General features: G+C 39.4%; 1 long non-coding RNA gene across 1 annotated transcript in view; it reads right to left on the bottom strand.

Annotated features, from left to right (window-relative positions):
* The window catches only part of LOC139083086 (uncharacterized), an 83487-nt gene extending 71217 nt beyond the window's left edge, over window positions 1-12270 (bottom strand). The window contains exons 1-2 of the long non-coding RNA XR_011539650.1: window positions 12035-12270; window positions 6776-6923 (exon numbers count right to left, since the gene is read on the bottom strand). This is a non-coding gene — a long non-coding RNA (uncharacterized lncRNA). The remainder of the gene's footprint in view (window positions 1-6775; window positions 6924-12034) is intronic.
* Between the last annotated feature and the right edge of the window lie 8592 nt (window positions 12271-20862).

Here is a 20862-nt window from a genome sequence, read left to right as displayed (position 1 = left end):
TATTAACAGACCTAAAGGGAGAAATTGACAGCAACACAATAAAAGTAGGGGACCTCAAAACCCTGCTCACATCAATGGTTAGATCATTCAGACAGAAAGTCAACAGGGAAACAGTGGCCTTAGATGAAACACTAGATCAGATGGACTTAATAGTTCTATATAGAACATTCCATCCAAAACCAGCAGACCACACATTCTTCTCAAGTGTACATAGAACATTCTCGAAAATAGACCATATGTTGGGAAACAAGGTGAGCCTCAATAAATTTAAGAAGATTGAAATCATATCAAGCATCATTTCCGATCACAATGCTATGAAACTAGAAATAAACTACAAGAAAAAAGCTGGGAAATTCACAAATATGTGGAAACTAGACAACATGCTACTGAACAACCATTGGATCAATGAAGAAATCAAAGGAGTAATTAAATAATATCTGGAGACAAATGAAAATGAAAAACAATATACCAACTCTTATGGGATGCAGCAAAAGCAGTTCCAAGAGGGAAGTTCATAGCAATACTGGCCCACCTCAACAAGCAAGAAAAATCTGAAATAAGTAATCTTAAACTACACCTAACAGAACTAGAAAAAGAAGAACAAACAAAGCCCAAAGTCAGTAGAAAGAAGGAAATAATAAATATCAGAGCAGAAATAAATGAAATAGAGACTAAAAAAACAGTAGAAAGGATCAATGAAACTAAGTGTTGGTTCTTTGAGAAGATAAACAAAATTGACAAATCCTTAGCCAGACTCACTGAGAAAAAAAGATAGAAGGCTCAAATAGATAAAATCAGAAAAGAAAGAGGAGCAATTACAACAGATACTGCAGAAATACAAAAGATTATAAGAGAATACCAAGAAAAACTATATGCCCACGAATTGGATAACCTAGAAGAAATAGACAAATTCTTAGACTCATATAACCTTCCAAAACTGAATCAAGAAGAAATAGAGAATCCGAATAGGCCAATCATAAGTAAAGAGATTGAAACAGTAATCAAAAACCTCCCAAAAAACAAAAGTCCAGGACCAGATGGCTTCTCTGGAGAATTCTATCAAACATTCAAAGAAGATTTAATACCTGTCCTTCTCAAACTACTCCAAAAAATTCAAGAAGACAGAACACTGCTTAACACATTTTTCTAGGCCAAAAATACCCTGATACCATAGATGAAAAAATCCTTAACAAAATATTGGCAAAACAAATACAGCAATATACTAAAAGGATCATACATCATGATCAAGCGTGATTTATCCCAGGGACATAAGTAAGGTTCAGCATCCACAAATCAATCAATGTGATACACCACATTAACAAAATGAGAAATAAAAACCACATGATCATCTCAATAGACACGGAAAAAGCATTTGACAAGATCCAACATCCATTTATGATAAAAACTCTGAATAAAATGGGTAAAGAAGTACATCAACATAATAAAGACCATATATGACAAACCCACAGCCAACATCACTTAATGGTAAAAAACTGAAAGCCATCCCCCTGAGAACAGGAACAAGACAAGGGTGCCCACTCTAGCCACTCCTATTCAACATAGTACTGGAGATTTTGGCCAAAGCAATTAGGCAAGAAAAAGAAATAAAAGGTATCCAAATTGGAAATGAAGAAGTAAAACTCTCATTGTTTGCAGGTGACACGATTCTATAAATAGAAAACCCTAAAGAATCCACCAGAAAACTATTAGAAATAATCAACAACTACAGCAAAGTTGCAGGGTACAAAAACAACTTACAAAAATCAGTTGCATTTCTATACACTAATAATGTACTAGCAAAAAGAGAAGTCAAGAATACAATCCCATTTACAATCACAATAAAAAGAATAAAATATCTAGGAATAAACTTAACCAAGGAGATGGAAGACCTATACATTGAAAACTATAAGACATTATTGAAAGAAATTGAAGAAGACATAAAGAAATGGAAAGATATTCCATGCTCATGGATTGAAGGAACAAACATAGTTAAAATGTCCATATTACCTAAAGCAATATATAGATTCTAGACAATCCCAATCAGAATCCCAATGACATTCTTCATGGAGATAGAACAAAGGATCCTATAATTGATATGGAATGACAGAAGACTGCAAATAGCCAAAGCAATCCTGGGAAAAAGAACAAAGCTGGAAGCATCACAAGCCCTGACTTCAAAGTATACTGCAAAGCCATAGTGATCAAAACAGCATGGTACTGGTACAAAAACAAACACACAGGTCAATGGAACAGAACTGAAAGCCCAAAAATAAAACCACACATCTATGGACAGCTAATCTTCAACAAGGAGCCAAGAACATACAATGGAAAGTCTTCAATAATTGAGGCTGGGAAAACTGGACAGCCACACTCAAAAGAACGAAAGTAGATCATTACCTTATGCCAAACACAAAAATTAGCTAAAAATAGATTAAAGACTTGAAGGTAAGACCTGAAATCATAAAACTCCTAGAAGAAAATATATAGGCAGTACACACTTTGACACTAGATTTGGCAGCACCTTTTCAAATATCTTGTCTACTCAGGCATGGGGAACAAAAGAAAAATTAAACAAATGGGACTACATCACACTAAAAAAGTTTCTGCAAGGCAAAGGAAACCATGAACAAATGAAAAGACAACCCACCAACTGGGAGAAAATATTTGCAAATCATATATCCAACAAAGGATTAATCTCCAAAAAATATAACAAACTCATATAATTCAACAACAAAAAAACAAACAACCTGATCAAAAAATGGACAGAGGATGTGAACAGACATTTTTCCAAAGAAGATGCACAGATGGCCAACAGGCACATGAAAATATGTTCAACACCACTAATTATTAGAGAAATTCAAATCAAAACTGCAATGAGACATCACCTTATATCTGTTAGAATGGCTATAATTACCAAGACAATAAATAACAAGTGTTGGAGAAGATCTGGAGAAAAGGGAATCCTCTACACTGCTGGTGGGACTGCAAACTGGTGTAGCCACTATGGAAAACAGTACAGAGATTTCTCAAAAACTTAAAAATAGAAATACCATAGGATCCAGTTATCACACTACTGGGTATGTAGCCAAAGAAATTGAAATCAACAATTCAAAGAGATTTATGCACCCCTCTGTTCATTGCAGCATTATTCACAATAGCCAAGACGTGGAAGCAACCCAAGTGCCCATTGACTGATGAATAGATAAAGATGTGGTATATATACAATGGAATACTACTCAACCATAAAAAAAAACAAAATCTTCCCGTTTGCAACAACACTGATAGACCTTGAGGGTATGATGTTAAGCAAAATAAGTCAGACAGAGAAAGACAAACACTGCATGATTTCACTCATCTGTGGAATATAAACAAACACACAGACAAAGAGAACAGATTAGTGGTCACTAGAGGGGAAGGGCTTTGGGGGGTGGGCAAAAGGGACAAAGGAGCACATGTGTATGTTGATAGATAAAAATTAGACCATTGGTGGTGAGCATGATGCAGTTTATACAGAAACTGATAAATAATAATGTGCCCCTGAAATTATACAATGTTATAAACCATTATAACCTCAATAAAATCATTGGGGGGAAAAAGTGCTTTCGGTAGTGTTTTGAATAAATATATAATACATATTAGCTACTGTTAGGATACCTAACACCTCCCTCAGGCCTGTGACTACTCCTTGGAAGCAAGTTACGTGATTATGAGGGGACAGGATCTCTTTGCGCCATACTCTCATTCTTTTACCATATAAATTACCCCTACTCTCAATACCATCATTAGTTTCAAAGGAGAGCACAAATACGACTAAGCAGAAACACTCATTGTATCAGGAACTGAAGTTAGGCTGCAATAAACAGACATGAAAAAGCTTAAGTACACAAGGACTTACTCTCTTCTGTAACTCTACAGAGCTGATATGGTGGCTCCACACAAAGCATCAGGAACCCCAGTTTATTCCATCCCCTCCACCATCCTCAGGGAGAGGCTTTCATCCTCAAAGCTGCATCATGAACCAGCATGACTGCTGAGCCCTAACCATCACATTCACATTCCAAATAGGGGAAAAGGTAAACAGGTCCTCTCCCAACCAAACCTGTTCCCACTAAGAACCTCCCCAGAAGTCCTACACAACACTTCCATTGAACTTAGTCAGTTGGTCACATCCACCTGAAAATAAGATTGGAAAATATATATATATTTAACCACGTATGGTGTTTCGTTGTTTTGTTTTAAAGATTGGCACCTGAGCCAACATCTGTTGCCAATCTTTTCTTCTTCTCCTCCTCCCCCTCCTCCTCCCCCTCCCCCTCCCCGTCTTCCTCCTTCTCCTCCTTCTCCCCAAAGCCCCCCAGTACATATCTGTAGATTCGAGTTGTAGGTCCTTCTGTTTGAGCCATGTGGGATGCCACCTCAGCATGGCCTGATGAGCGGTGCCATGTCCGCATCCAGTTTCCGAACTGGCAAACCACGGCCCACGAAAGTGGAGCACACAAACTTAACCACTCGGCCAGGGAAAATATAATTTTTTGACTGGGTGTGTTGTTTCTCTGAAAAAAAACTGGGGTTCTATTTCCTTGCTTCAAGGATTCAGACTGAGATCCGGTTTCTCTAATTAGAAAGACAGGTGCACAGCAAGAAGTAGCTGTCAAAAATACATTGATGGTGATTCTACAGATAAAGAGTTAATGACAGTAATGCTACAGAACATTTAACTTGCTTATTTGATCTTTAGACATGTAACAAAGATAAAAAGGAAAAGTAAAATACAAAGTTTAAAACAAGAAAATTTGTCTCCTAATTTCATGTATATTTTAGGCGGAGATTTTATGCCCTAAAAAAGTCAAAATTGTCCTTTTTTATAGAGTATGAATAAAATGAACCTAGAAAACAGATTTACCCTTCAGAAAATCATAGGATCACTGAAGAGGAATTCACTGCTACTTGGTTCACATACGCCTCTGGTATTTTACCCCTTGATATTACCTTCTCCAAGGGATCACCTGGCTGGTATTTGAACCTATGTGAGAACGTTATATTTCTTGAGGCAGTGTACTCTATTTTTAGAAAATTCTGACTTTGAAAATTCTTTCTTCTGTTCAGCCACCATCTCTCTCTAACTTCCATCCACTAGTTCTAGTTCTAACCAATGGGGTCATGCATAGCCTTGGGGCCACACAAATACTTTTCCACGAGGGAGCCAGGAAATATTTAAGCAGAACTATCACATGCTCCCCTGAATCTTCTTCGTGGTAAACTTCAGTAATAAGTTTTTATCCTTTATCTTTTTGTTTCAAAATTGGAATAGCTTTATTTTACTCACTGTAAAAAAAAATTGATGTATATAAAATATAAAGTAAAAGCCTCCTTCCTAATCCCACCTGCTTGAAATAAGCACATTTAACATGTTAATGTACATAATAGACACAGCGGGGATGGCCGTCCAGTTCACCACTATTACCTTGATGTCCATGTCTATGCTACCCACTTCTTAAGGAAGCAGTCCACTCCCCTGACACCAGGCTGGCCCATCGTAGAATCTCACCCTCCCAGTAACACCGATTGGTCACAAATGTGGGTATATGACGCCAGGCTAATCATAATCCTGCCCTGAGATTTTCACACTGAAAGCTAAGAGAGAGGGATCCTTTTTCCCACTCTGTCTTTAGAGTTGCACAACGTGTGTCTGTAGAAGTAGCTGTCAGCCATGTTCCTCACAATGTGGAGACATCCTGTCTTCAATAAAAGAGAATGAAGCCAAAACAAGACAGAGAGAGAGATGAAAGACAGAGTGAAAAAAATATCTGGCAGTGTTCAGGTTCCCCACTCTAGTCCCTGAATTCCCTAAAACTTCTCTGGTTCTTGAAACAATTTATTTTAGTGTGAACTACCTCAGTCCTTTCAACAAATCGCCTTTTCTATATAAATTAATTTGAGTTGGATTTGCCACCGGAGTTATTGGCTAATTCAGAGTTTTAAAATGCATCAAAAATATATTCAAATAAGGGGGATTACGGTATAACTACTGTTCTTTAACATGTTTTGCTTCTTAACTTAAAAATAATGGACATCTTGGGGCTGGCCCCGTGGCCGAGAGGTTGGGTTCGCGCGCTCCGCTGCAGGCGGCCCAGTGTTTCGTTGGTTCGAATCCTGGGCACGGACATGGCACTGCTCATCAAGCCACGCTGAGGCAGCGTCCCACATGCCACAACTAGAAGGACCCACAACGAAGAATATACAACTATGTACTGGGGGGCTTTGGGGAGAAAAAGGAAATAATAAAATCTTTAAAAAAAAATAAATAAAAATGACATTTCTTTAAAAAAAAAAATAATAATGGACATCTTTCTATGGTAAAACCTCTACATCTCTCATCCGTTTTAATGGCTGTATAAGCATTCACTTGCATAAGGTACCATTTTTTATTTAACCAACCACCTATTGAAAAACATTTAGTTAATTCTTCATTTCATTGGTATAAACAATACTGCACTTATCCTTGCACACATAATATTGCGTACTTCTACAATTGTTTATTTAGAATAAATTTCTGAAAGTAGGATTGTTGGCTCAAAGGATATGCACCTTTAAAACTTTGATAGTTATTATCGAATTTCCCTCTAGAAAAGTTGCAAACATGTCTACTTCTTGAAACTGTGTGGGTAAGGGTCTGCCACTTTACACCCTCACCAGAACCAGGCATAACCACAGTTTAATCTTACTAATATATAGTGAAATGTGCGGTCTCGTTGCCATTTTTATTTTCACTTACTTGTTAGAAAGATTGAGCATCTTTTTACTTTGAATGGGCATTCATATTTATACGTCTTCCTCTTCTCTTTTTTCTCCTCTTCCTCTTCTTCCTCCACTTCTTCTTTGAGAATGGCATCATCCAATACTCCAGGACTGATGTATCAGGTCTGGAACAGGGCAGGGATATCAATCACTGCATTTCTTCTAAATACTTCTGGTAATGCTGCCAAATATTATATACATTTTTTGAACTATGAGTTAAGACAAGTGACAAAACCCAACTGAAACTGGCTTACACAGAAAAGGGACAATTAGTTCACAAAACTAAGAAGCCAAGGGCTATTAATAGGGTAAGACGCAGCTTGATCCACGGCCTAGTTTTGCTCTCTCCATATCTTGTATCTGCTTGTTCTGTGTTTTCTTTTCTTAGGCAAGACTCTTCACATATGTTGGCAAGATAACCACAGAAACTGCTCAGATCCTCTCTGATTTAAGGCAATGAAAAAAAAGAAATTCTACTTTTCTAGTAACAGATCTCCTAAGATTCACTATGAGTGGCCTAGATCATTTGTCCACCTGAAGGAAACACTGACCAGTGTCATACACTGATTAATTGAAGCCTGGGTCACCTATTGCATTCCTAGGGCCAGAGGTGAAGCACCATCCAGAACCATCTAGGACTGAGGGTGGGAATGGACTAGATTCCAGAAACAAAATCAGATATTGTTTCCAAAAGGAGGGTGAAGGAATGCTAGGGAGGCAATCAGCAAATGACTACTAGAGACAGTCACATTTATTATTAGCTAAATGAATTACCAATCAAAACTCTGACATTTCTTTCATAAAGGAAGGAAGGCCATGACCATCAAGTCTCTTTCTGGAAAGAAGGCTAAATCTTCTACCTTCTGTTCAGGCTACTATTGGTAGGGGTGGAGAACACAAACACAATGACACAAACACAGCCTGAATTAAGAATTAAGAAAGAGACTCTAAACAAGTAGGTGAGTATGATGTTTATTGATTGGAAGTAATATTGTTAACATGTCATTTCTCCCCGCGTTAGTACATAGATTGAATGGAATCAAGATAATACACAAATTCATCACCTTCAAAAGTCTTTGCATACTACTTTATAATGTTTTTCTTCTTCCTCTTCCTTTTCCTTTTCAACCTTTAGTCTGCTTGGGCTGCCACAACAAAATACTACAGACTGGGGGGTTTAAGTAACAGAAATTTTCTTCTGTTTCCTCCCAGTTCTAGATGTCACAGAGCAAGGTGCAGACTGATGTGGCTTCTGCTGAGAGGTCTCTTCGGAGCTTGCAGATGACCACCTTCTTGCTGCATCCTCACGTGGCCTTTCCTCTGTGAGCCTGGAGAGGGCTCTGGTGTTTCTTCCCTTTCTTATAGGTTCACCAGTTCTTTCAGATTAGCACCCTGCTTTTCTGACATCATTTAATGTTAATTACCTCCTTAAAAGTTCTACCTCCAAATACACCACATTGGAAGTCTGGTGAGGCTTTTCGACCCCTTCTCAGAATAATATTTTTAAATTCATCAAATAAAATACACAGGATTCCCAAAAAAATTATATTTGGATACATTTCTATCCATATGCCCCAAAGAAGCTCTGCACATGATGACCACCTCCAACATGGCACAAGGCGGCAGTGCAGCAGCAACCGCAGGTGGCTATAGATGGATGAGACTGAAGCAGCAACCCTGGTTTCCCTATGGCCAGTCCTCTTGTGCACGTGACCCAGAAATGCCCCCAGCGAAGAGATATAGAAGTGTGAGACACTTGGGATAGACAAGAAGAGGCCATGGTGTAGGGAATACTTCAAGAGACCCCAAAACAGCTCAGACCGTGCACACTAGCAGCAGATATTAGCACCTCACCCCTCAAAGCCAGATAGAATGAGTATTATCTCAATAGTCACCAGTCTAAAGAGCAAAACCAACCACCAACTCCACATCAGGGACTGGAAATTATCTAGAGAAGTTGGCATCTCAGTCAGCACTTTGTATCCCCTCTCTCGCTCGGAAATGGGAAAGAAAGAAAAAGAAAGAGGAAAGACTCAGAATTCACTAGAAAACTGAGAGAAAAGCAGGAGTTCAAAGCAAGTTAATAGTGAAGTTATTGGAGACCATCAGGAGAACATAAGCCCCCCAATCACCACCTCCCCCACTGCAAAATTTTTGGATTTCCAACATTACACAAGAAAGAGTATGGATTAATTTTATTTGACTGCTAAAAGAAAGGGCAACCCCAGAAAGCTAGAGAATTTGAGAGTATTCATGATGCACATGTTACCTTTATGCCACTTCTCCTCCATCTTATATTTCTTCAGTTGGTTATTGTTTTGAGGAACCCAAATATAAGACCTTATTTCTACCTCAATAAGATCTTTTCCTATCGCCCAATTAAATTCCATTTGATTTATTTAGCCCATTATCAAGCATTTTGAAGACATTTTGGATCAAGATTTTATCATATCAACATATTTGCTCTCTACCCTAGAGTCATAGTGGTGGCACATTTGATTCATAGCCGTTCATATCCTTTCTTTATCATCCACATCAAAATCCTTAATAAAAATGTTGGCCAACTAGTATTTGACAAAGCAGCCAAGAATACTCAATAAGGAAAAGACAGCCTCTTCAATAAATGGTGCTGGGAAAATTGGGCATTCATATATAAAAGAATGAAACTAGACCCCTATCTAACACCACCCACAAAAATTAACTTGAAATGGATTAAAGACTTAAGTGTAAGACCTAAAACTATAAAACTCCTAGAAGAAAACATAAAAATAAAGCATCTTGGCGTAGTTCCTGGTAATGATTTCTCAGATTTGACATCTAAAGCACAAGCAACAAAATCAAAAATAAACAAGTGGGACTATATCAAACTAAAAAGATTCTTCACAGCAAAAGAAAGCATCAGCAAAGTGGAAGAGATAACCTACAGAACAGGAGAAAATATTTGCAATCATATATCTGATAATGAGTTAATATCCAAAATATATAAAGAACTCATATGAATTCAATAGCAAAAAAACAAATAATTCAATTTAAAAATGAGCAAAAGACCTGAGTTGATATTTTTCTAAAGAAGATATACGAAAGGCCAACAGGTACATGAAAAGGTGCTCAACATTACTAGTCATTAGGGAAAAATGCAAGTTAAAACCACAATGAGATATCACCTCACACCTGTTAAAATGGCTATTATTAAAAAGACAAGAGGTAACAAATGCTGGCATGGATGCGGAGAAAAGGGAACCCTCGTATACTGTTGATGGGATTGTAAATTGGTACAGCCACTATAGAAAATAGTATGGAGGATCTTCAAAAAATAATAGAACTACCATATGATCCAGCAATTCCACTTCTGGGAATATATCCAAAGGAAATGAAAACACTAACTTGAAAAGATATTTGCATCCCCCATGTTCATAGCAGTATTATTTACAATAGCCAAGACATAGAAACAACCTAAGTGTCTATTGATGGAGGAATGGATAAAGAAGTTGTGGGATATATATACAATTGAATATTATACAGTCATAAAAAATGAAGAAATCCTACCATTTCCAACAACACGGTTGGACCTTGAAGGCATTACACTGAGTGAAATAAGTCAGACAGAGAAAGACAAATACTGTATAATCTTACTTATATGTGGAATCTAAGAAGAAAAAAAACCCAAACTCATAGAAAAAGAGATCAGACTTGTGGTTACCAGAGGTGGAGGGTAAGGGGAGCAGGAATTGGATGAAGGTAGCCAAAATGCACAAACTTCCAGTTGTATGATAAGTAAGTACTAGGAATGTAATGTGCAACACATGACTATAGTTAACACTTCTGTATGCTATATATGAAAGATGCTAAGAGAATTAATCCTAAGAATTCTCATCACAAGGAGAAAATTTTTTTTCTCTTCTCTTTTCTTCTTTCTTTTCTTTTTATTGTTTCTATATGAGATGATGGATGTTAGCTGAACCCATTGTGGTAATCATTTCACAAGATATGTAAATCAAATCATCATGCTGTATACCTTAAACTTACACAGTGATTTTTGTCAATTATTTCTCAATAAAACTGGGGGAAAAAACTTAAAAGATGTTAAGTCTCACAAGGTTGAGGGAGAGAGAGTTGTCAAAACAACCATTAGTGGGCATCATTCAGCTAATTGTTATTTCAGAAATTATACACACATCATCCTGTTTCTCAAATTTCAGAAATCCTTGTCAAATGTCCTGTTGAAGCCCATTAATACTCTTCTGATCTTCCTGATGAGTAACCCTATCAAATAAAGTTGTTTGAAATGTGTCTGGGAATTTTCTCTGAAAATAATGATTAACAGAAAGGAATCCTGCCCTGGGATCATTTTCCATATCAATATGATGGTTCTAAAATACTTTACCAACTGAAATTAGACTTCTCTTTTGAAAATATATCCTTTTAAAAATGCTCAGCAGTGCTCCCTCTTGGTCATCCCTGAGTTCATCTAGACATTTAGACTACAGACCAGAATAGGTCACACTTGGAACCAAAAGGATGCAAGGACAAAAAACATAGCAAGCCAGCAGGGCAGGATCAGACATATTGCTTATGCAGGAGTCCTCAAAGCAATCCACCAGTCCAGGGGCTGGTCTTTACTGACCACTCCCAGATAACAGTTCAAGCAGAAGACAATAAGACCCACATGGACACACGCAATAGTCATCCTGGGTTAGAAGCCCCATGTCCCAGATAGGAACCAACATTCATGGGCATAGCTTCCAAGTCCCCCCAGAAGACACATTGAGTTAGTTAGGAAAGCCCAAAGTTTTAGCTTCATACCAGGAATTTATAGTTCTTCACAATCTTCCTAGTCTAGGTGAATTCACCAGTCAAGGTCATTTTTACCATAAACAACACGGCTAGTTACACAGTTGACATTCTACCTTTATCAGGTTTCCAAGGAAACATAATTAGAAAGTTAACACAAGGTCAAATCTGTCCACAAAGAAAGAGAAAGGGTTTTGCTAACCTTTTACTCATTGTTTCTATATAGCCTTTCTTAACTTCCTAATTAAATACCTATGAAGTCATCAAAAAAAACAAAAACTCATTAATACCAAAAACTAAGACTGATAGGCATTTCAATGCTGAAGTCTGAGAGAAATCGTACTTAGTATTAAACAGATAGACCTTGCCTGAGAAAAGCACTTAAATTCCGATTCACGAAACAGAGATTGCCAGAGAAGAATTAAGAAGATAGTGCATACTTTACCACTATTCTGAAGTCTACTTCTGAAGTCAGGGTTATGGGGTCTCCACCAACAAGAAACTTAGAAAACCATTTCTCTTTTTAAAAAAGGCCAAACCATGAATTGACTCTCTCTCTCCTCCTTACTGTTGGGAGACAATTTCCCAGTGGTCTCTTGTGTTTCTGCAAGTGGTGTAAAGAGGCACTGACAGCTTTTGTTCCAGACTATCTTTTCAAGGATGTTTGTATGGACAACAGTCTTGAGAGGCAGGAATGTCTCCCTCTAGAGAGACTGCAGATTTTTTTCCTGACCAACATAGTAAAGAATGTCTTTAGTAAAATATTTTAGCGAAAACTGACCTAGTAGACAACAGATAACAGAGATCTAACCTGCAGGAGAAAGGAAGCTAATAAGAAGTACGCTGATTTGAGTGCAAATCCCAGAAAGTTTCAGGAATTGGAGGCTTGGGTACATCTGAAGGCAATGAGGAGTTGAGCTGGAAACAGAAATGGTTGACAGTCTGTACTTTTAAAAAATAGTTTCCCAGGGCCTGGCCCCGTGGTGGCCGAGTGGTTAAGTTCGCACGCTCTGCTTCGGCGGCCCAGGGTTTCGCTGGTTCGGATCCTGGGCATGGACATGGCACCGCTCATCAGGCCACAGTGAGGTGGCATCCCACATGCCACAACTAGAAGGACCCACAACAAAAATACACAACTATATACTGGGGGGATGTGGGGAGTAAAAAAGCAGGAAAAAAAAATAGTTTCCCAGATTTCTTCCCCCAGTCGAAGACTTGGGGACATGTGTCAAAGCTGAGGGATTAGTTGCCTTCTAAAAACAGGAGATTAGCTGAAAGTCTTCATATCGCAAGGTAACATGCCTAGCCCTCTTCCCCTGCTCCTCTCACAGAACGCCAGCAGACGGTTCATCCTCTGTGCTGATTGTTCTCCGGCTCTCCGCCATCCTGGGCCCCCTCTGGAAGGATGACCTTGCGGACTGCATCACCCAGGCTTCCTTAGCCTTTGGCTTCCACTTGGAATCAGCCAGTGAGAGGCACCAGCAGAAGAACAAAGGGTGGAAGGAGGGCAGGGGTAGCATTGATTCTTCTCCCCCCACCCCCACACATTTTTGGCAGTGGCTGCATTCCTCTGCTTTCAAACACAACTGCTGGGTGTACTCACACCAAGTTACCAGTCTCTTCAGGTTCCAGTAACACCGTTCCTTCCCCCTCACATCTTTAGACCAAGGGATATTAAAGGCTTCCAGCTGATTTTAGTCCTTGGGTATTTCACCACCCCTTGATGGTGCCTGTAAATATTCCCCTCATTGAATTCTCTTTAAAGGACCCTTCCATTACCGTCTTCAACTACCCCTCTGAGTATCCGTCTACTTCTCACAGGCCCACACAGATACATACCCCATAGAAATTTTGCAGGATGCTTCTACTGACGTGAACAAGCCTGAGAGAAAGACCTACCGATGTGTGTTCCTAAACAAAAAGGAACCACACGAACAAATGCCCAGGGGCATGAAACAGCTATGTTCCAGGAACTATAAGTGATACCTGGTGTTATCTGTGAGGTGAGGAATGATTGGAGAGAGGCTCAGAAGCAGACAAATGCCAACTCACATGGTACCTTTTAAGCCACATCAAAGATCTCAGACTTTACCCATAGGCTCTGCAGAGGTACTGAAAATTTTCAGATTTCAGTTTCGGATCAATCAAGCTGGAGGCAAGACGAAGGAAAATTTTGAGATGGGCAAGGCTGTAAGATGGGACATGTGATAGTGACCAACAACTGCAATAGTTTTACTGAAAAATGTTGAAGGTCATCACTCAGACAGCAGCAGTAGAGGAAAGAGACAGGCCATTTGGAACTGGGAGGCAGAATGGGGGAAGGAAAGGGAGAGGGGACAGAAATCCAGAATAGCTCTTAGGGCTCTGATTTAGCAGTGGATAAACAGTCTTTCCCTGAGACGAAGAGTAGAAGAGAAGAGGGTTTAAGAGTGTGATTGAACGAGGGGATGGGGGTGGGGGAAGAAGGGTGCGGCAGCGTGAGGGGAAGCAGAATGACACAGAGTTCTATTCTGAGCATGCCGAATTGGAAACACCTATGGGAAGTCTAGGTGAAATCATCCTTGAGGCACAAGGAAAGAGCTTCCCTTCAACCCACTGAACCTGGTCAGCATGGATGTCATTGAACTCTGAGCTTTCCTCTCTCCTCAACGAGGGAAACCAGATCCAGATCCGCAGAAAAGAGGCACAGCAAAATTGCCTTTAAGCAATTTAACAGGGTAGCAGGCAGCCTGCAAGACCAGAGGAAAAGGCTCCCAGTGCAGCCACCCACTTAACCACAAGATGGCAAGAGAACCAAGCTACCGAGATCCCTGGTCAGACCCTTCTCAGATGCGGCAAAGCCATCACTTAGCTGTCGTAGGTTTCGTCTGTTAGCAAGGTTGAGCTACTCACTGGCAAATATGGCTGAAAACAGACATTTGGAAGATTATAAAACAAATTATACAGGCTCCTGTATGGTCCAGGAGCTGGAAAGATGGTGTGTGATGAGCAGACAACTGAAGGGGCTCAAGAGTCATGCAGCTATCTGTTTATGTTGGACATTAGTGGCTATGGGATGGCGGGTGAGAGCCTTCAATATGAACCATAAGGTATAAAAGCTGATCCAGAAGTTAGGTCAATGGGTCAGAAACAAGAATGAAGACACTAACAGTCTATGTATGACCAGGCAGCAATTCAGGCTGCACTCCAGTTGGTTGTTGAAGAGTCCCAGGTACCCCAGGCTAATATTAGATCTTGGCATCAAGCTCTCCTGGCCCTTAATAGATACCACTGCAAACACTGCAGTGCGGTCCCTCACTGTGGAACTAGATGAGTTAGCAAGAAAGAAACCAAACCAGTCTTAGCACTCCATTCCTTCATTCCCAATATATGTCCTAGGAATCATCTCACTGTGTGGGGGGAAACAGAGGCAGCAGGACCAGAGTGAGATTTCAGGCATTTCGCCAAAATTGGGAAGGGGCTGGGGTATTGTGGCTTCTTTGAGTGGCAGGGACCTTCAGGTGGCAGAACTAGGCCAGGATGTTTGCAAGGTAGCCACTACTTAGAGAAAGAGGTATTTGACAGACCACAACTGGAAGCAGGGATTAGGAAAAATCAAACGATTTCCTACTTACCTCCTAATAATCTGAGACTCTCTAATAAACTGGCTCCATTTCCAGTTTTTGATTTCAAGTTGGTTTCAGTGTAGCTTCTGTACCTATTAGCATGAACTGACATGGGAGAACACAACAAAACTTATAAAGTCACATCATATTAAATCATAGATGCCCCACCTCCCTCCCTCACTTCGCTTCAGCTATAACTAAAAACCCAGTTATAACAGGTATTACAGACAGAGTTACTGACTGTTAACGCCAGCAGGCCTCCCGCGTCATCCCAACCTCAGCCTCCATCCAGCTGGACTATCCTAATCAGTGACTATTTCCTAAACTCTGGAGTCACCTAGGAAGGCCCCTTATCTCTGAATAATGATCCTCCAATATCTCATATGGTCACCACCCAACCTTGTAGCTCTCTTATCTGCTTAACTCCCACTGTCTTCAAGCTCCTCAAGACCTCTCATCTCTTGACCCCCCCCCTCATCCTCCCAATAGTCCTCTCCTGCTTTTATTTTATCCCCATTCAACCAAAACCAAAAACATAGTCTATCAATTCAACCACTCTCCTAACTATATCCTCAACTCCTTTGTAGTCATGTCATTCTGCTATACCTGCTCCAAAATAATCCCAGCCCTGGATTAACATTTTATTCTTAAAAAATGTGTTAGAAACAAAAATTGCCAATCCTGCAAATTGGTGCTACTATAAATCTTGACTGCAGCTTTAGCTTGATTCTCAGTACATTCCAGCAATCTCTCTGTTTCTCTCTAATCAGCTCTCTCACATTTTCCATTAATGGCTGTTCCAAAATTTAACCACTCATCTCACAGAGGAATCACGGTGAAGATTAAATACTTCAATACCTCCTAGCTCACTTTTAGCCAATGATCTCTCTTCCTATATCACAGACAACAATATAGGCCATGAGAAGATTTTAATTCTAAGACAATTTCCTACCTGAGAAACCCATGTGCATCTCTACCAACCAGCCCTTCCTTCCTTCCAGCTACTCACGCTAAAAGAAATGTCCCTCCACTTGTATAAGGCTAATAATTCATCAGCCTTTGCTCCAAGAAAAAAATAATAGTCCCACCTAAGTCAAAGTCCAGTGTTTCCAACCCTGTGAGTAAAAATTTCCTTAACCTTGATGTTCTTTCTCTCTCCTTCCCTATACACATTTCTTGGGGGGTAGGGATGTCTCTGTGGCCATCTGCATGCACTCCCCTCCCAATTATTCCCTAAACTGCTGTAACTGAGCTTCTGCCCTACTGAACCTGCTGTCCCCAAGACCTCACTGTTGCTAAATCCAGAGTGCATTTTAGCCCTGATCACAGTTGTCTTCTGAGCAGCATTTAACATTAGAGAGAAAATGGTTCAAAATCGCAAATTTATAAAAATAACAATAGCAACTATATTTACTGAGTACTTAATATATGCCAGCCCCTGTGCTGTTTTATCCATATTGCCTTATTTAATCCTCACAATATTTACATCTCATAGAGGAGGAAATGCAGGTAAAGTAACTTGCCAATAGAGACAGAGAAAGAGAAAGAACTGGGATTTGATTTCACGCTTATCTAGCTCCCAAAACCATTCTCTTAATGACTATGCTATTTTCAGACCTGTACAGCACGCTGCCTCCTGGCCAACTCTGCTTGGATCTTACACAGAAACTTCAAAATCGCCAAGACCAAAACTAAATATATTTTCTTAACCCCAGACCAATACCTTCTGGTGTTACCTACTTCTATTAATGGTACGATTATCCATCAAATTGCCCAAGCCAGAAAAAAGAAGGCTTTGTTTTAAAATTTTCCATCTCCCAGGTCCCACATCAAATTGGCCATCTACTTCTGTCAAATACACTTCTTTCATCTCTCTCTAATCTGCTCGTCCCCACTCCCAAAGTTTTGGGTTAGGCTCTCGTCATGTCTTACCTTGGCTGCTACAAAAGCTTCTGAGAGAGACTTCCCATCTATAGCGTCATCCCACTCTAATCAATTCTCCACACCCTGCCAGAGGGTCATTCTAAAATGCAAATGCTGGTGAGAATGTGTAGAAACTGAATCACTCATACACTGCTGGACGGATTGTAAAATGATACAGCCATGGTGGAAAATAATTTGGCAGTTTCTTAAAAAACAAAACATACACTTACCATATGACCTAGAAATTACACTCCTGGGCATTTATCCCAGAGAAACAAAAGCTAAATCCACAAAAAACCTTGTAAATGATTGTTTATAACAGCTTCATTTATAATAGTGACAAAATGGAAACAACCGAAACGTCCATCAATAAGTGAATGGTTAAACAAACTGTGAGTACATCTATAAATAAAAATGAATAAATTATTGATACTCACAACAACTTGGATGGATCTCAAGGATATTATGCTGAGTGGGGAAAAAAAAAGCCAATTTCAAAATGTAACATTTTGTATGATGATTCTGCTCATGAATACTCTTGAAATGACAAAATTGCTGAGATAGAAAACAGATTAGTGGTGCCAGGGGTTAGGATTGTTGGAGGGTGAGTTGCTGGGTGACTATAAAGGGATATAATGAGAATGATCTTCTTGGTAATGAAATAGTTTTTTGTTTCCTGATTGTAGTGGTAGTTACACAAATCTACAGACGGGACAAATACACATATTGTACCCATGTGTTAAATTCCTATTTTTGATATTGTACTATATGTCTAATTATAATTATGTAAGATGTAGCCACCAGGGGGAAATGAATAAAGGGTACTCAGGAACTCTCTCTACCACCTTTCCTATGAATCTCTAGTTATTTCAAAATAAAAAGCTAAAAGGGCCAGCCCCATGGCTTAATGGTTAAATTCAGCACACTCCCCTTCAGCAGCCCACATTTGTGGGTTCAGATCCCAGGTACACACTTACACCACTCGTCAGCCAAGCTGTGGTGGCAACTCACATAGAAAGTGGAGAAAGACTGGCACAGATGTTAGCTCAGGGTAAATCTTCCTTAGTGAAAAAATGAAAAAAGCTAAAATTGAACCAAAATATCAATTTAAGCTTTCAATAAGTTGCAGTAGAAGAAAATAAGGTGATTGCAATATTTAATTTTTCCCCAGTTATAAGCAGAGTGTACCTAAGCCATCCTGTCTTTTTAAGTTGGTCTGTTTTCTGTTATTTGCCAAAAGATTTCATGGAGTCATGCCTCTTTTATTCCCGTCAATATTTATTTAGTTTTTTATTTCTTGCATTAGAAAATGATCATCTCTACACTGCAGCCAAAGAGACCTCTTCAAAACAAATCTGAATTTGTCACTCTCTTACTTAAAATCATTCAAGGTCTTCCCTTTGCCCTTCGAGTTCTTAACATGTCCCTTCAAAATGATCCGACTCTGACCTCCCTCTCTAATCGTATCCACTCTTCTGCGAGCTTTGGTCCTTTCATTCTTCAAACAAACTACTGCACTCTGCATCTCAGTGTCATCATTCCAGCTGGACCCTCTGCCGCAAAGTCTTCCCTTCCTTCACCTAGCTAACTCCTAACACCCTTTAGGCCTTGGCTTAAATAATATTGCCTCACAGAGGCTACCTTAGGCCATTAATGAAATAAAACAATCTGCAGTATGTTTTTATATTGCTGTGGGATATGACATGATTTCAATTGTTGATAAGCTTTTAATCTAATATTTGTTTCTCTTGTCCTGATAGCAAACATGAGGTTTCTAGAGGAGGACAGGCTACTGTTATTTATAGCAATAACCACATTGGTTTCCCAAACCCCATCTCACTCTATGGGGTGATGTGGAAAGAGCCAGACGGTTATGCCTGCATGTATAAAAAGGGGAATCTTGCTCCACAGGAGAAAAACCCTGAAATTATGAATCTGAGAGCTTACAATCAACTGTTCTATAGCTACTCTCTCATCTTCTGAGAAAGGAGAGAAATCTCAACTTGCTCAGGTAAACAGGTCATGCGGAATATAAACAGATGGCTCTGGATTTCACTGCCTTGGAGCATGAGGAGCAAATGGATCGGTAAAAGGGGACTATCTTTATTGCAAGTCAGTTTTCTTTACTCAGAAAGCCCTGACAAAGCGAAAGTGGCAAAACAGGTAATCCCAAGAGTTCATTATTTGACATCAAAAAATCAAACAAAAACTATTTGAATCAACTTAGAACTCCGGAAAATAGTCAAAGGTTTGCACCAAGTAAGAAAATGCTGACTCAAGAAAAAGGCACCTGAAAAGTAACAGGAAAGCTTTGTGTGAGGCATTTTTAATTGCCCTCCCCGGCTGGGAGGCAGTCTTGAAGACAGCAGCCCACATTCTGAGTGTGGGACTCTAGTCCCTGGTTCCAGAAGGAGCAGAGCAGACTTTATTCTCAAAGAACCGTGTTTGTCTGTTCTAATCTGTTTGGGAGCTACCTGAAAAAAGGACACAAGGTGCCTGTCTTTGTTTTGCATAACTTGGAACCCATTCAGCACAGAAAAATGGCTACACGGAGGACATTCTTCAAAAAGTTGTAAGACAAGTGAAGAACATGCTGCTGCTTGGGGCAAAAGATTACTGTTGAGGCAAACAATAGATCACTGAAAGCCTGGAAGAAAAAGCTGGGAAAGAGTTTCTTTGGGAAATTAGTGGCTGTATATCCTGGGGAATTTAGAAAGCCATGTGCACACCTAAGGCAGAATACATGCTCAGAAATGACCCAAGAGACCCTAAACTTTCACCTCTGGCCAATGTTTAGGCTCAGCATAAGCAGGAAGTGGAGGCTGAGGCAGGGTTGTAAACAGCCTGGTTAAGCTCTAGAGGTGCTCCAACACAGAGCCCAGCTGCAAAGACTAGAAAAGATGGGCGGGGTTTGGGGGGGGTGGTTCTGATTTTATTTTATTTTATTTTTCTACTCTATTCTAGCTCCTGGTGATCAAGGAAACACATGACAAAGAATACACACTATACAAAAATAGTGTAGAAAAATCACTGAACAAGCAAATACCTACAGCCCACAGCAAGCAACAAAGACAAATCCTGATGAGGGAGAAACATCTGTTTCCAAAGTTAGCACATTTTAAAATTCAAATGTCCAGTTTCTAACAACAACAAAAATTATAAGGCATGCAAAGAAACAAAAAAGTATGGCCATTCACAGAAGAAATGAACAGAAACAGTCCCTGAAGAGGCACAGACATTGGACTTACCAGACAAAGACTTTAAATCAACTGTTCTAAATATGCTCAAATTGCTAAAGGAAACCAAAGACAAAGAGTTGAAGGAAACCAGCAGAATGATCTCTCAACAAATAGAAAATATCAATAAAGAGATAGAAATTATAAAAAGGATCTGAACAGAAATTGTGAAGCTGAAAAGTACAATAAATGAAATGAAAATTCACTACAGGGTTACAATAGCAGATTCAAGCAGGCAAAAAAAAAAAGGGTAAACTTTAAGATGTGTCAATTAAAAGTATCCAATTTGAGGGGCATAAAGAATGAAGAAAAATGACCAGAGTCTAAGATACCTATGGGAACCATCAAGCAAATCAACATATGCATTATAGGGTAGGAGTCCCAGAAGGAGAGGAGAAAGGAGCTGGAAGAATATTTAAAGAAATGGCCAAAAATCTCCCAAATTTGATAAAAGGCAGAAATATACACATCCAAGAAGTTCAAAAATCTCCAAGAAGGAGAAACACAAA

Source organism: Equus przewalskii, chromosome 1, assembly GCF_037783145.1.
Source record: "Equus przewalskii isolate Varuska chromosome 1, EquPr2, whole genome shotgun sequence".
Taxonomy (NCBI): Eukaryota; Metazoa; Chordata; class Mammalia; order Perissodactyla; family Equidae; genus Equus; species Equus przewalskii.
Note: the sequence above shows the minus strand (reverse complement) of the source record. Positions and strands in the feature narration are given on the sequence as shown.